This window comes from Polyodon spathula, chromosome 5 (genome assembly GCF_017654505.1).
Source record: "Polyodon spathula isolate WHYD16114869_AA chromosome 5, ASM1765450v1, whole genome shotgun sequence".
Lineage (NCBI taxonomy): Eukaryota > Metazoa > Chordata > Actinopteri > Acipenseriformes > Polyodontidae > Polyodon > Polyodon spathula.
Genome location: NC_054538.1, coordinates 69008626 through 69024741, shown reverse-complemented (window position 1 = coordinate 69024741; position 16116 = coordinate 69008626). Strand labels below are relative to the sequence as shown.

The following is a 16116-nucleotide window of genomic DNA, read 5'->3' as shown; positions in this document are numbered from 1 at the left end:
CTGTCTCTTCTTTTATGCTTCATTCTTTGCTTGTTTGGTAGTTTTACATTTTGCAATTTGAGCAAAATTATTTGCTCAAATACCGAAATATCCTTTCATTTCGTTCTTTGATAATTTGTCAAGGTTAAAATCGCGAAACTGTATATTTGTCGGTCATTGACCGAATCCTGAGTGTAATATGTGTGTGTGTGTGTGTGTGTGTGTGTGTGTGTGTGTGTGTGTGTGTGTATATATATATATATAATATATATATATATATATATATATATGTATACTGTGCCTATAGAAAGTCTACACCCCCTTTAAAATTTTTCACCTTTTCTTTCCTTATAGCCTGGAATTAAAATGCATTTAAAATAGTTATTTTTTTAATTTATCAACACGTCATACCCCACCACTTCCAAGTGAAAAAAATATTCTAGAAATTTGTAGAAAATTAATGAAAAATAAAAACTGAAATAGCTTGGTTGGTTAAGTGTCCACCCCCCTTGTAATAACAGTCCTAAATTAGCTCAGGTGTAATCGCCTTCAAAATAACACATCAAGTTAAGTGGCCTCCACCTGTGTTAAATTGTAGTGATTCACATGATTTCAGGATAAATTCAGCAGTTCCTGTAGGTTCCCTTTGCTGGGTAGTGCATTTCAAAGCAAAGACTCAACCATGAGCACCAAGGCACTTTCAAAAAAACTTGGGGACAAAGTTGTTGAAAGGCACAGATCGGGATGAGTAAAAAAAAAAAAATCAAAGGCCTTGAATATCCCTTGGAGCACGGTCAAGATGATTATTAAGAAGCTGAAAGTTTATGGCACCACCAAGACCCTGCCTAGATCAGGCCGTCCCTCCAATCCGAGCAAGAAGGAGACTGATCAGAGAGGCTACCAAGAGGCCAATGGCAACTTTGCAAGAGTTACAGGCTTTTATGGCCAAGACTGGTCAAAGTGTGCATGTGACAGCAATATCCCAAGCACTCCATAAATCTGGCCTGTGGTAGGGTGGCAAGAAGGAAGCCATTACTCAAGAAAGCCAACCTTGAATCCTGTTTGAGGTATGTAAAAAAAATACCCAGGAGATTCTGTAGCCATGTGGCAAAAAGTTTTGTGGTCTGCTGAAACTAAAATGGAACTTTTTGGCCTAAATGCAAAGCGTTATGTTTGGCGCAAACCCAACACAGCGCATCACCCAAAGAACACCATCCCTACTGTGAAGCATGGTGTTTGCGCCATCACGTTATGGGGATGTTTCTCATCAGCAGGGACTGGGGCACTTGTCAGGATAGAAGGGAAAATGAATGGAGCAAAGTACAGAGAAGATCTTGAGAAAAACCTGCTGCCCTCTGCAATGAAGCTGAAACTTGGATAGAAGTTCACCTTTCAGCATGACAATGACCCAGAGCACACAGCCAAAGCTACACTGGAGTGGCTAAGGAACAAAAAGGTAGAGCCCCGACCAAAATCCAATTGAAAATTTGTGGCATGGCTTGAAGATTGCTGTCCATCAGCACTCCTCAAGGAACTTGACAGAGCTTGAACAGTTTCATAAAGAAGAATGGTCAAATATTGCCAAATCTAGATGTGCAAAGTTGGTAGAGACCTATCCCAACAGACTCACAGCTGTAATTGCTGCCAAAGGTGCTTCCACCAAGTATTACCTTGGGGGGGTAGGAGGGGCAGGAGAGACTTATCCAATTATGGTCTTTCAGTTTTGTATTTTTAATATATCAATTTTTTTTTCTCAATAAAAACTTTTTTCCCCTTAACAGTATGGAGTATGGTGTGTAGACAAGTGGAAAAAATTCCTCATTTAAATGCATGAAATTCAGGCACTGACACAACAAAATGTGAAAAGAGTTCAGGGGATGTAGACTTTCTATAGGCACTGTGTGTGTGTGTGTGTGTATGTGTATATATATATATATATATATATATATATATATATATATATATATATATATATATATATATATATATATATATGCACACACACACCGTAAAAACCAGTGTAGAAGTCCCACCAGTGTATAAGTTATCCACCCCGCCCCTTTTTGAGACAGCAATTACAAAAAAGCCTATAGGTCACACCAGTGTATAAGTCGCTCTATTGTGTTTAGGGTCCCCTAAAAATACCTAGAAAAGAGAGTTATACAAAGGTTTTTACAGTAATGTTTTTACATGAATTAAACAGCTGCATTTGGAGAATTACTTTCAATATCAAGAGAATTCTTGCTCTCACTGGTTTGTGCCATATGTCCTGGCATGAAATGCTTAATTTTCCGAACTCAGGCCACTTTCTACTTGCAGGAGCACTTAAAGCAGCAGTATCCTGGTTTCTTAAATGAGGTAGTGTAGTTTCCACAAGACAAATTGGGACAAGCCAGAAATATATGTGTGTCCTTCACAGAAAAAAAGGACTGTTGGAAATGTGGCATTTCTTTTGATACTTATTTCAAAAAAGTTGTGTATGCTGCATTTAAGCATACGCAAGTGAATTGGCATAGATTACTTACCAGTATGATATTACAGTATAACTCAAATGAAAATACAGAATATTTTTCCTTCATTTTCATTCTCTATTGATCTATCAGGGGTTAAGTACTGGTAGTTTCTTGCTTTAACACAGAGGCTAGCGTGTACTTAAATGTTTTTATCTGGGATGTACTAGGTTACAGAAAGCTTTCAGTATGTATGACTTACAATGGCACTTCCAAGGTTATTTAACGTAGAGAATGTAAGTAACAGACTACTGACAGTAGATAGCCTTGTTCCCACCCTGAGGCTAGTAGATGGTACCTGGTACAGCAGGCAAGCCTGGTTGCAATATCTATAGATATATTGATATTAATAATTGTGGGTCACAATGTCGGATGCAGGCATGTTCCAAGTAGTTTGCAAGTGAATACAACCCTAATCACAAATGGAAATATGACACATTTGGACATGCATACAAATCTACATTTCTGTATTAAAACACGCTGCCCCATTCCCTCTCACACAGTCAGTCAGTATTCTGAGCCTGCTTCTAGTATATGATTCCTTTACATGGTCTTTAAATAATAAAGAGAGGTGGTTGAGACGGCATGTTTCATAAATAAGGAATATGTTTTTAACATGATTATTAATATTGCACATTTGAAATTCATTTAAATTATCAGACATGAGTTTTACATTTGAGAAAAATAATGAATGGCATATAGTTGTATCATTTTTAAAGCTTCAGCTATTTAAATATGTATGTCTAGCTAACTTTCTTAACATGCGTCCAACATCTAAATATGCATGTGAATTAATTAATTTGGAATTTGTAGAAGTGGAAATACAAAATACAAAATAGATGCAATTTTTTTCAGAACTAAAAACTGCTTTCCATGTTCAATACTAATCAAGGTCTTAAGTAGACCCTGTTTTAGAAGTCATGAGTCATTAATCTGACTGGGTTACAAGGTCAAGATGATCTTGCATACAACTGCTAAGGGTGGATGTTGGATCACCTGTCTGCAAAGGAGTCTGAAGAAGATTATATTGCCATATAGCAGGAGATCAGGGATCACAGTCACGCTATTAGGTTGCAGGAAGGTATAAAGGGGGTGTGAAGGCAGTGTGCAGTGACAAGGTTACTATGGAGAAAAAAATCCAGCTAATTGAGCAGAACTGCCTGGAACTGCACCTGAAATGCCAATTTGAGGTCACGGGGTGAGTTTTGGGATTCAAAAGTACTGTGTCTTTTGGTTATCCTGATTTATTGGTTATCATAAGTACATGAAAAAATGATATTATTGAGTATTTGTCTAAAGGATTTCTAATTTGTGTTTTCTAAATACGCCAAAATATAACATTTTTGTACATGTCAACTGAGGATTTGTATGTAAGGAGGTACAAGAAGCAGATAGTTTGTTTGCTCGGAAAATATGAAACATCAGTAAAAGTCCAACATAAACATTTTTAATGATTATTGGTGTAATTCTTCAAAGGACAAAAGGGGTCAGTCAAGACCTGGACCTCAATGCTGTGGGTGAGTCCAGTTGCAAACGAGTGGGAGGTCTTGGGTGAAACTAGACTAGACAAGCGCAATGCTATTTGCTAGACTAGCGCAAGCGCAATGCTGTTTCAACCGGCGACTTCCAGACTATAGAGCACATCCTGCACTCCATGTGGAGCGCCTACTGGATGTGCCACTCGGGAGTTCCTGAAAGCATGTTTTAAATTTCCCAGTCTAATTTTTTTGCTCAATGTGTTTTTGAGGCAAACAGCCAAATACCTAGTTTTCCCCAAAAGCAAAGTGTCCTTACAAGCCTTGAAAACACAATTCTGTTACATTTCTGGTTTGCCCGACATGTTGGGAGCAATAGACTGCACACAGGTGCTGCTAACCCCTCCAGCTCATTCTGAGCATCTATATAGGAATAGGAAACACACCTATTATATTAATGTGCAGGTGGTTTGTAATTGAGCACAATTTATAACTGCATCCCTGATTAACAAATAAAAACGGACTGATTATAATATGATGCAAAATGTGTTGCTGATCCTTTGAAATTTGTTTTAACGAGAATTGACTGTCCTCCTGTTATTATGATAATGCAGCACCATGATCTATTTTGTGTTAATTGTCTAGGCTGCCAAGATAATAATAATAATAATAATAATAATAATAATAATAATAATAATAATAATAATAATAATAATAATAAAAAAACCTTCTAAAATAATTTCGTGTCAATTTGAAATAATATTTTATTCGCATTGTATACCAATGTGTGCAATGCAGCAGCATGATTTGTTTTGCGTTACCATACTGGTAGCCTGCAGGCTAAAGTAAAAAGACAGTGCGCTTGGTGTTCATTTGATTTTACTAATGTACTGTAGACTGTATAGGCGTACTGTACCGATCTATATTTTTGCTCATAATGTAATATGTAGCTTACCCAATACACATTAGTGGTATTTCAGCTAAATGATTTATACATATAAACTACATTGAGCCATATAAGTGTGTGTGTGTGTGTGTGTGTGTGTGTGTGTGTGTGTGGTTTTATTGTATTTTTTTTAAGCCTGAGACCTCCTGACAAATGTTATTTTGATTGCACCCGTGCATGGTATAGACGTTATCCTTCGAGCACCCTCTGCTACAGCAAACCTCAACTCCCACTATTTATGAACAATGTCGCACGACTCTCACAGTAGAGATCTTGCTAAGACGATGCAACAAATATTTAAATTATTATATTGAAGCTCTTTTCATTAACACGTTTTCTCATAGTACATACGACAAAATGTATACATTGCCAAGTGTCACAACGTAAATGCAAATTGCGGTATGTTTGCGCTGCGACTGGCCCATCTTAGCACACCTACCCTTCTGTGCTTTGCATATTCAATCTGAATTAATGTTCTATTCGAAATGTCATCCTGGACACTGTTAAATTTGACACTAATGAAACTTGACAATGACATGAAGTTTACATTTCAATTTAGTACTGTAGATGCTGTAAATTATTTAATGCTTTTCAGAATGTTCTTGCGCCAGCTTTAGCAGTGCTTTTCTTGCTGCACATGCGATTTAGAATGATGAAAGGTTTGGAAAAATAATCTTGTAATTTGGTTTACAGATACACAAGGATGCATACATTCTATCATTTTTCCTAATGGACTGCTATTTGATATATAGTATCATAAATATGGATTGATCTTTTTGTTTTTTTGATTTATTTATATTTTGTTGTTTGTATGGTGAGGTAGAAATGGTATCTTTTTTTCTTTTTTTTGTACTTGCCATCAGTTTCTAAGGTTTGAGGCGGAGAAACAACAGCAAATAAAAATACTTTTGCTTCTAGTCTTCATTTCACAATTGCCACTGTTTCACTTCATAAATTGTTTCAGTTGATGAATGGGTAGGGGTTTATTTATTTTTTTGTCTAATTCCCAGCCCCAGGTAATTTGTTATTGATATAAAAAATACAAAAGCATTTTTCTTCACTGTTAATCACGCTGACAGAGTCAAAACTTAGAAACCAATGTGACAAACCAATGCCACCAGAGCAGCTACCTTCTGAATGACACAAATGTCTCTCCTGCTTTTAATGCAACCCAAATGAACAGCGGTGGGTGGAATTAAACTCTTAAGTGGTTATAAGTGTTCATTATAGCCCATTTAAAAACTATGAAACCAGTCAAAATTAATTACCGCTATTTCTCAGAATTGCAGCAGCAATAATGTAGTTAACTGCATCCTAACTAGTTGTTTGAACTGGGTTTTAAGTTTCAAGCCAGCGTTGACTAGTTGTTGGTTTTATTTCAGCTGTAACTCCTGACCTCAACAAAAATTCTTCTTCTTCCTTTCAGACACTTAAAAAAACAACAACACACAAAAAAATACAGCAAAGCAATCCCCAGACACTGGTGTATTTATTTTGTTACATTTTTATAGTGCCTTTAGCCAAGATGCTTTACAAGTTTAAACAAAATGGTACAATCAAGGAAAATGGATGAAAAAGAATGTAATTTATTGGGCTAGGGTGAAGAGACATACTTACTCAATTCTCTTCTTCATTGTACAACTTAAGTTCCAATCATTTTTATTTTGTTCAACAGTTTTTAGTCGTCACTCATTTCAGTTTGCATCTGTACCTGCTAAGTTGTTGTTGAGTTTTTTGTTTCATGTTTTATGATTATGTGAATGTTTTATGTTGTTTGCTGTGGTGTTGTGTGCATATTGTCACATTGTTCTGTTGACCGATTTAGATAAATAAAGGTTTTAATTTGTATAGGAACTAATAGCACTACTGTAGTTACAAGTCATGGTACAGTGCCAGATGCTACTGTATTCTCAATCCTGCCAAATTACCAAATAGTTTGGGCTAGGGTCTCAATGAAACTTATTAGAGATCATCAATGTTTTTATTAATTTTTTTTTAGTAAGCATTGGAAAAATTAATTTACATTGGTGACAATATTACACTGACCTAGTTATTTCTAAGCCCTCTTTTCCTGGTGTTATTGGTGTGTGTTGCCATTCCAGAACATCTCCCTGCAATCTGGGACAAAGTGCTTCAGTCACTAGAGGCATCCTGGCAGCTGCCCAGCCACTAAGTCACTTTGTGTTATTGTGCAGGTCCTTGAACTTGCATAGGGCTTCTGTTTTTCGGGTGTTTATTTGTTTTATTTTTTCAGTGCTTATTTTTACCTACGTTTTGAGTTTTTATTAAATTGTCTTTTTTGGGGGCTTTTGTTCTTGATATACTGGTACTGTATAAGATTTGTGTTTTCGGTTACTTTCCAAAATATATATATATTTTTTTTTTCTGTCAAAATATGTATAGTAGTAACTCAATAGTACACTAAATTATACCTTCTTTCCTTTCCTCACGGGCATATTCTTCTGGGGTTTTTGTGTCTAGACTTTTTTTTACATTTCGCCACAGTTTGCAATTCTGTTTTAAATCCTCCATATTTTAACTAATACTGCTTTATATTCTGCTAGCAACCCTCCATTCCTAATTGTAATCTCGTTTTAAATCTCGGAAGCGGAGTCTCCAGTAGGAGTGTGCGGTCAGTCAGTAGTTGGGGCGGGTTTAAAGTATTCAGAACGAATCAATGATAGATATAAGGCAGGAAACCGGAACATTGACCGGCTGTGCTGGGAAATGTAGTTTTTTTTATTTGTAGTAGGTTTTTTTTTTTTTCTGGGAAAAGGGTGAAATCAACATGAATTGATTAACCTTTTCCACTGTTTTTCCTGTGTTTTTCTGTGTTTATTAGCTATCCACCAATTTAATTTTGTTTGTATTGGGTGTTTTATCTGTTGTTAGCAGTTAAAACCGAAAATTAGAAGCCCTAAAAGTACAGTACTGTTGCTGGTTACCTTTTCCTATCTACAGCATGCAAAGGGAATTTCTTCCATTTTCTTATAATTTCCAGATGTCCTGTTGATTTCCTTTGACTCCAGATATTTTTTTTTACTGGTTTACAGATGCATGTGTCAACATGACCATTGTAATATAACAAAAGCAAGAATATGATCCCTTAAATGTCAAATAAGTTTAAAGAAAGATTTTATAGAAGAGTAGAAATATATTACTTAATGTACTCAAGAAGCGCTAAAGTGCTAAATGATCAATTACCGTACAGTACCTTGTGTTGTAATTAAAAATCACCATGGCTGCAATTTGCATTATTATTATGTAGTCAGGCTAGCAGCCCACTCACTAAAGTTTTCTTGTATGGATGTTTCTTATGAAAGCATGTAACTCTTATAACTTGCAAATTACTTGTTGGATTGATTTGGAAATGTATAAGGGAGTGTACTATCCTAACAAAGTCTGGAGGCTTTAGGACCCTGGGGTTAGGATAGCACACTCCATCTTACTGCGACCGAAGGTAACAAGAGGCCATCTTGGTAAAGACCTAAATTGAATAATGTATTGATTAATTAATGATAATGGAAAATTCCTATTCATCTGCGACTGATCTGATGGGTAATAAAAGTAACCTTAGTTGGGTTATTTGAAGTTGGGGGCTGGAGAGAGAGAAAACAAGTATATTGTGAGTTGAAACAAGAAAAGAATAAAGTTTTTTTGATTGCCTGTAAACAACCTAGTCATCTGGTTATAGTTAGACCTGTGCAAACGTTTAGTTAGTACTCCGAGGGGAGTTCATTTTTTGTTTTGTTTACTTATGTTTATGAAGAAAATAAGTACACAGGCACTGTCCTGTTTTCATTTCAAGAGCTGTCAGAGTGCTTTATTTCTCACAGGGTTGGTGAAATCCGCCACCTAAAACACTACAGACAAGTGTCCACTTCATCACAACACTTTCATAATGATGCAGAAAGAAAATTGCAATTTTAATTACAAGGTGTTCGCCCAAAACACTGAAAACACATACTCACTGGCTATTAATTAATCTAAAGTATAAGCATAATTATTTGCCTCTCCACGTTGCCTTTTTTGCTATATTAGACAAACAGCCTTTAGTTAATATTGTTCTGCCCCAATATTGTTTATAATTGTCTGTTCAGAAAGCAACTCTCCCTTCCACTAGCTGTCAAGTCATGGGATATTTTCTGATAGTATTATATAGTAGGGATGTGCTGTTGGTACATTTTTATGAACGTTTAAATGCTATGCAGATGTCAGTGTTACACGCTCTTTATATTAGATTATGATGTATACTGACAGCCCTGGTATTTTCTAAGCAAAGGAAATAACGTTTGAACATTGCAAAGACTTAACTAAAATAAAATAAATAATTTTTGCTTTAAAAATTTAAAAAAACCACGTCCACACCAAAGTATATATTGACATTAGGGCTGTCACACGATTCCGTTGATTAACCCGTAGATTCATCCTTGCAGATTTTTAATAAAGGTAACATATAGTGGTTATAGCGGCTGTCCTGCATGTAATACTAAAAAAAACGCTTGTGAATGGCCATTTCCTCACATTACATATCTTTAAAATGAAACTTGGTTGCATTAAATTGGAACAAAGCACAAGAAAAGTGGGAATTTTGACGACTACCACCCCTGCACTGACTCAGGAGTGGCAAAGACGAACACACGCTGTCCTCCTAAGTGTGAGCCATCAGCCGATTTGCTTCTTTTTACACTGCAGACTCACCGTTCAGCCACCTCGGAGCTGCAGCATCAGGCAATCCCGCAGGTGCCCGGCCAGTCTACAGGGATTGCTGGTGCGTGGTGAGCTGAGAACACCCCTCACTTTTAAGACTGCATTAATAAGAGAGGATTGAAGTGTCTAGAGCAGTAGCTTTTATACTCGTTGGGACTGCCGCTCACAAAGAGAATGCAGGAATTATCCACTGCATCTACTGTGGGAATTACTGATGCAGAGTGTTTATACCTGCTGTAAAGTGAAGAGGGAAAAAACAAACATTTTTGGTTCTATTTTATTACATTCCACATAACAAAGTCCTAACAAGAAACATACAATCTATATAAAAATGTACAGGAAGTTGGGCACTGTATTAAGCAAGGAATTTCAGAATGACGTGCTTGCCTTTTTTGTGTCCCTTGAGATTCTGACTGACTCTAAAGCAGCACAACACTTTTTTGACCCAGATGGCTTTCCATAGAGGTGACTATGCATGCACGTGCATTATCTGTTTTGTTTACTTTTTGCTGTCTTAAATATAGACTCGAGCTGCTGTGTTGACACAGTTTTTTTCTTTTTTTATATATATTAAATCTCACATATCACATGGAGCTCTTTTTCATTTGCCTTTTTTTTTCACTGTCTCACAACTTCTGGTAAGGTGGTAAATAAGTGCAAGCTATTTGTGATTTGTAGGGAATACAAACATTTGATTTTTGTATCCAAATACATGTCAAAAAATATTCATTAAAATATTTGGATATTTGTCCCAGCACTATCTTCTAATGTGTGCAGTTCAACTTGTAATTTGAGTGATCAAAAAACCCACAAATAATAAACGGAGTCATCTAGGAAAACATGGCACACTTATTAGTTAATGTCACCTCTTCTGTGAAAAATGGCGAATCTATAATGTCAATAAATTGCTGCATGAAATGACAGTTATGAGAAAATAGAAATGTCTTGCAAGGGTTTTGAAATGAGCATTTTGGATATCATTATTGAATTTTGGGGATTGAAAGAAACATGTACACCCAAACAGTAACTTTACTCAAAAGCTCATTCTCCTCACCCTCGCTGCCTGGAGGGCAGTGGATGCCATTATCCATCCTTGGGATTGACCTTTGGTAGCTGTAATCAGTTACCTCAATGTAAATGAGATCCTGAGCTCTCATATTTGTACAATACTTACACACATACAGTAAAGTATATTGCCAATGAAGGTGCAGCCTTGGTCTTTGAATCATTTATTTAGGAAGACCTCATGGAATAAAAGCTTTAGCACAAATTGATAAACACGTGACTGTCATGCCAGCCCACCTGTTTTGGTCATCCTACACCTATGTTCTTTGTGGTCATTCAGCCAGGGAATACTAATAAGCCCTGTTTTATTAATTATGTTTGTGTGTGTGTGTGTGTGTGTGTGTATATATCTGTGTGTATCCTTTTGTCTTTGTTCCATGCCATCAATGCCATTGTCATTTAAAAATACATTTTCTCAACAGGTGGAGAACGCAACTGTGGAATACATGAACTCGTCTGTATTAGAAAAGGTAAGATGGTAGTTTTATTGGGACCCACAAGCTCCTTTTGTGGCCTTTTCCTGTGAGATATTTAGTCTAAACTGAAGGATTTTGCAGCTGGGGTAGTAAAGCTTGATAATAGGTTTGCACTTACAATACTGTACCTCATTAAATACCAATGTGATAGTTGTAACAATTTATATTGACTATTAAAGAGGGACTCGACCTGCATACACAATGGACATTTTAGAAGCATGTCCACACTAGTTTTACTGGTTCTGGGAATCTGATGTCACTTTTATTTGACAAAAAGGGGCGTACCCCTGGGATTTAGGCCATCAGGTACTTTTGTGGCAATGTTTTTCATAATAATACATTTACTTTAGTGGCTTTGCTTGGATCACAAACCTCTTCCCTCCTTTCCCTCTCAAAAGGTATCATGCTATATGTAACATTGCAATAGTTTTCATTTTAATAACTGTCATTGCTGATATGAAAAGTGAAAGTACTTCCAACCTACATACAATCCTCCTCTGGTCAAATGTTTTTTTTTTTCTGTGCTATCTGAAACTTGCTAAAACACAGAGTAAACTGAGGTGAGAGACTTACTGTAAGAGTATGAGGTACCTGATAACCAATTTCATGCACTCACTACTCATTACCGAGTCACATTATTACAGCTAGACCATTGGGGGTCCTTGAAAGCATTGAAGGAGGAATGTTATCTTCTCATTCGTTAATTCATTCCATTCTCTTTTTATTTTTTACAATTGAGTGGTTGACTGAATTGTCAGGTCCTGGCCTGATATTTGTTATCTTTAGAAAGAAGATTAGTAATGTGAAGGCACCTGTTTGTTTCTATATTTATTCCCGAAGAACCGTATAGTTGTAATTTACTTGGTTAGGACATTCTTAGCACAAGTTATTGAGACTAATAAGATTTGGAGACGGTGACTGTCTGCCTGTCATATGCATTGTATCCCGGGTTTAACATTTCGACATATCTAGAGAACCGCATATCTAGTTGTGATGAAAGTTTGTAACAACAATATTCAACTAAAGATATCATAATTGTAGATAAAGTAAAGGAACCTCAATGCAGAATAATATATTTAACAGCATTCCTGCCTCTGCTGAGCCTTTAAATGGATGAAACTACAGTGCAGTACAGGGAATAGTTTTGCCTGTCTGTAATAATTTATATGTGTATTAAATAAACAGCTATCAGTTTTGGTAATCTTACTGCTTGTATTTTACTGAATGCTTTGACTCTTAATTTTAAATTTTGCCGTTTGGTAATCCAGACATGGGTAATTACTGTTGCAGGGTTATTAGATGTTTTTAATTAGCCAGTTTTTCCTAGCTGGGTCAGTGTATTGTACCTGTGTTATTAATCGTGCTGGTTTAGTGCTATGCCTTATAGCATTTTTGTAAAATAAAAGGCTCTGTGGCTGTAAAGGCACAGTGATTATGCCGCTGCACTGTACACAACCCCTAATTTGTAGCTAGATTAGTTAAGGTGGCTGGAGGGTACAAGCTGTCTGGCTGTTCTTAAATTTCAGCTTCACCCTTATTCCTTGTACTTTACTAGTAATTCACTTTAAGTCTGGCTGGCAGGAAACGTATTGTACACAGCACTATGTAAAGACAGGGACACGTTTCATGACAAGCCACTTGCTATGGTGTACACAGTGCAGTATGTCAAATCATTTGGTACTGGTACTAATAGTGTGAATTCTCTACTTCTTTTTAGTGTGAGAAGGCAATTTACCCACCCCTTTTAGCCATACCATCTTTTGGTCATGTGGTCAAGTGACTTTTTGGCTTCCATGTGATAAATACCATTACACTATGTCCCCAGGTTTGTTTTGCTTTTGTTCTTAAAACACCCTGTTCTACTTTCTTTTAAAAAGGGTGTGCAGTAGACGTGGCATAAACTCTAAACCTGGGTATTTCCACACTTTGTGAAAAAAACATATTGCTCTTTATGTAGTTTTGCAAGGGTTAACTAAGGATTCAGGGGGAGCATTGTTTACTACCCTCTAATTTATCATTACTTAGCATCATAATCTTATTCACACAGAAGCACTTCCTTCCCCGCTGCTGAAAAATATTCTACAGGCTCAGCTCACAGTGGGGGCTAATTGAATTCCCATCAGTGGTGCCGGTTTAATAATATAGTAAAGCAGAACAGCTCCTCAGTCTAGGTCTATGTGTAAACTTGCATGACGGTGCACTTGATTGTGAAAGTGTATGTGTTCAAGAATAACAGATTTTAAACGTGAAATAATCGTGGCTTCAATAACTGCATTCTCATAACTCACTTATTGTTTTTCTCCTGATCTTTATTTTCTGCTTTGCATTAAAGTGACTGGATTTTAAATGTAAAGATATTAATATTTTTGCATTAGTAACATAGCTTTTAAAATCTGTTTTGGAAGTTTCATCTTGATGTTTATTTTAATTACATTCCTATCATTTATGCCTGGAGGGACCCATTTTAATATTCTGATGTGAATGCAGCCAATGGAAAACCAGTAAAGAGATTCTACAGTATCTGTTGATTTTGCCTGTTTCAACACTACAGTTGCACTGTACTGGCTTTCTCTAGCTGAAGGATTCTTGGATGAATCTCCTCTGGGTAGAGCCTTATTGCCAAACTGTAAATAGACCCTCTTTAGGCGTTTAACAGATATTTTGCATGGTGTTTACAAGGCATACATAACCCTGAACTACACAAAAAATAAAAATGGTCAGACTCCCCTCCCTATCGTTCCAGACAGATATTTTTTGAGAAATATCAGAAAATTGACCCGGTTAATTAAACAGTAATATGTAGCTTTCGTCCTTGCTTCTCTCCTGGATATACCGCTAATTAAGCTGATGCTACCTGCTTTCAAATTCCATGCGGCTGGATGAGTCATTCTTTATTCTATCAGGGCTATTAGATGGAGAAAAGATTCAAGGAGTGTGTGTGTGTGTGTGTGTGTGTGTGTGCATGTTATAATTCTGAGTGCTTAGGACTGTTTCCTTGGCAACCCGGATCTCAAAGATCAGCCTGACAAGGCAGGTGCAGATAAATGGCACCTAGTGACAAAGACTGAAATGTGTGCAGTGTTTAGTTGTCGACCCCCTCCCTCCCACCTCTCCGGGAAAAAATGCACTTGTTGCCACTCATCGCTTGTTTGGCTTGAAGTGCAGTTGTGTGCTCAAGCCTCTTGAAGGGTCTGTTAAACAGTTATTCATCCAGGGTGTATTGCCCCCTGCCCCTTCATTGTTAGATCTAGGCACTGTTTATACAGCTCCAGTGGCTCACTTCTATTTATTGTGTCAAGCTCAAGAAATCCCAAGATCTTGTCTGCACATTCATGTAGTCCCTTATGAAATATCCGCTGGGGTATGTTTCTTGTGTTTACCACACTATGAATACTACACTACACTATATTGTCTTACATTTTCTAAAGCCCTTGCCTTGTAATGCACTAAATAAAAAAAATAAAAAAAACGTACAGCACACAAACAAACCAACTGGTGATGCTATTTAATCTGTACCCAAAATAAATAAATGCCAGCAAAAATATTTGTACTCTGTGTAAAGATGATATGAATATTAAAGGTTTTTTAAACATGCAGATTGGAGTGTGTGCTCGGATTAGGAATTTCTTGAGATTGACGATGCTGTATACAGCAGTAATCCTAAAAACAAAGTCATCTCTAAATGGTCTTTTTGTTTTTGTTGTTGCTCAAAAGGTAGAGGCAGCAGTGCAGATAACTAGATTCCGTGTGAGAAGAGCAGAGAGTCACAGTGCATGGCACAAAAGACAGCGTTGGGTAACAATTTAGAGATTTAATTTAATACAGTGTGTGTGTGTATGTCACTAGAGTTGGTAGAAGGGTTAGCGGTGATACATGTGTATTTGGCTGGGGTTCTTCATTGGTACATGTGACAAAGTGCCCGCTGCTGTATGTATTTTCTGTATATGTTGCGTGTGGTGTTTTAATGTTGGTGTATAGTCATCGGTACACAGGATATAAACGGATCTGTGTAACACGAGAGTTTAAAATGTATATTTGTATTTAGGTACAAGAATTGCACAGCACTTCACGTGCAAGTAAAAAGTAATAATATGTGAGCACGGGGACTTGCACTTTATTAATTCACGTGCAGTTGTACCGCGACTCCAATTGAATGATTGATTAGCAGTCGAGTCTCAGTACAGCTGCATAAAAGCAGCATGTTTTCACATACTCAGGGTTGTGTGTTCGGTGAGTGGAGAACGGATTGGAGACAGAGGTAAAGAGAATAAAACTAATAATAACGTAATGTAAAGGAAGCTCACCGTGTTTTGTCTGTATAATATGTTTTGTTTATCTGTTTATTTTGGCTACCAGTGCCGTGTCCTGTGTTTTTGTTTGTCTTACAACCGTATTTTCTGTCTGTTCTGTTCACTCATTAAATGCTGAGTGAAAGCATTCGCTCAGCTCCACCAAACTCCACCTCTCTTGTTCATTTCCTGGCTCTGGTCTGATGCCACCCACTCCGGCCGTCTTTGTGACAGTACACTATTACACTTGTTATATATATACAACAGGTTTCGCCACTTTTATTTTATGAGTTGTTTCTGATCAGCTGAGCTGACAACACGTCATGATTTGAGTGGGCCGGACAAACTGGGATCCAAAGCCTAAAGTACAGCGTCAGATATGATTGACACCCGTTTTCATATGCTATAATTTGCCTTAGCTTGGATATCTCTGCCCCGGACGTCTTTGGTCAATTGTTGGTTAAAAGCATAGAATAAACTGCAAATGATTGTATTAATTAGCAAAGACCCTACAACTTGTTGCACAATGAAGAGGTATCACATAGGCAGAGTTTGGTTCAAGGCCTGTTTCTTTGGGCTTGAAATTTGAAATTAATTTCTGTCATAATAGGCCTTGCCATCTCATTTCAAACTTTTTCTTGTACTGTTAAGAACAGTTCAAATATA

The 16116-nt window shown here is 36.9% G+C and overlaps 1 protein-coding gene across 4 annotated transcripts in view; it reads left to right on the top strand.

Annotated features, from left to right (window-relative positions):
- Positions 1 to 11112: 11112 nt before the first annotated feature.
- The window catches only part of syt14a (synaptotagmin XIVa), a 48939-nt gene continuing 43935 nt past the window's right edge, over positions 11113 to 16116 (top strand). For 3 of the 4 annotated variants that reach the window (XM_041251146.1, XM_041251145.1, XM_041251144.1), the window contains exon 1: positions 11113 to 11155. The gene's annotated coding sequence lies outside the window, so the exon portion shown is untranslated. The remainder of the gene's footprint in view (positions 11156 to 16116) is intronic. The other variant, XM_041251143.1, reaches the window with a different exon arrangement.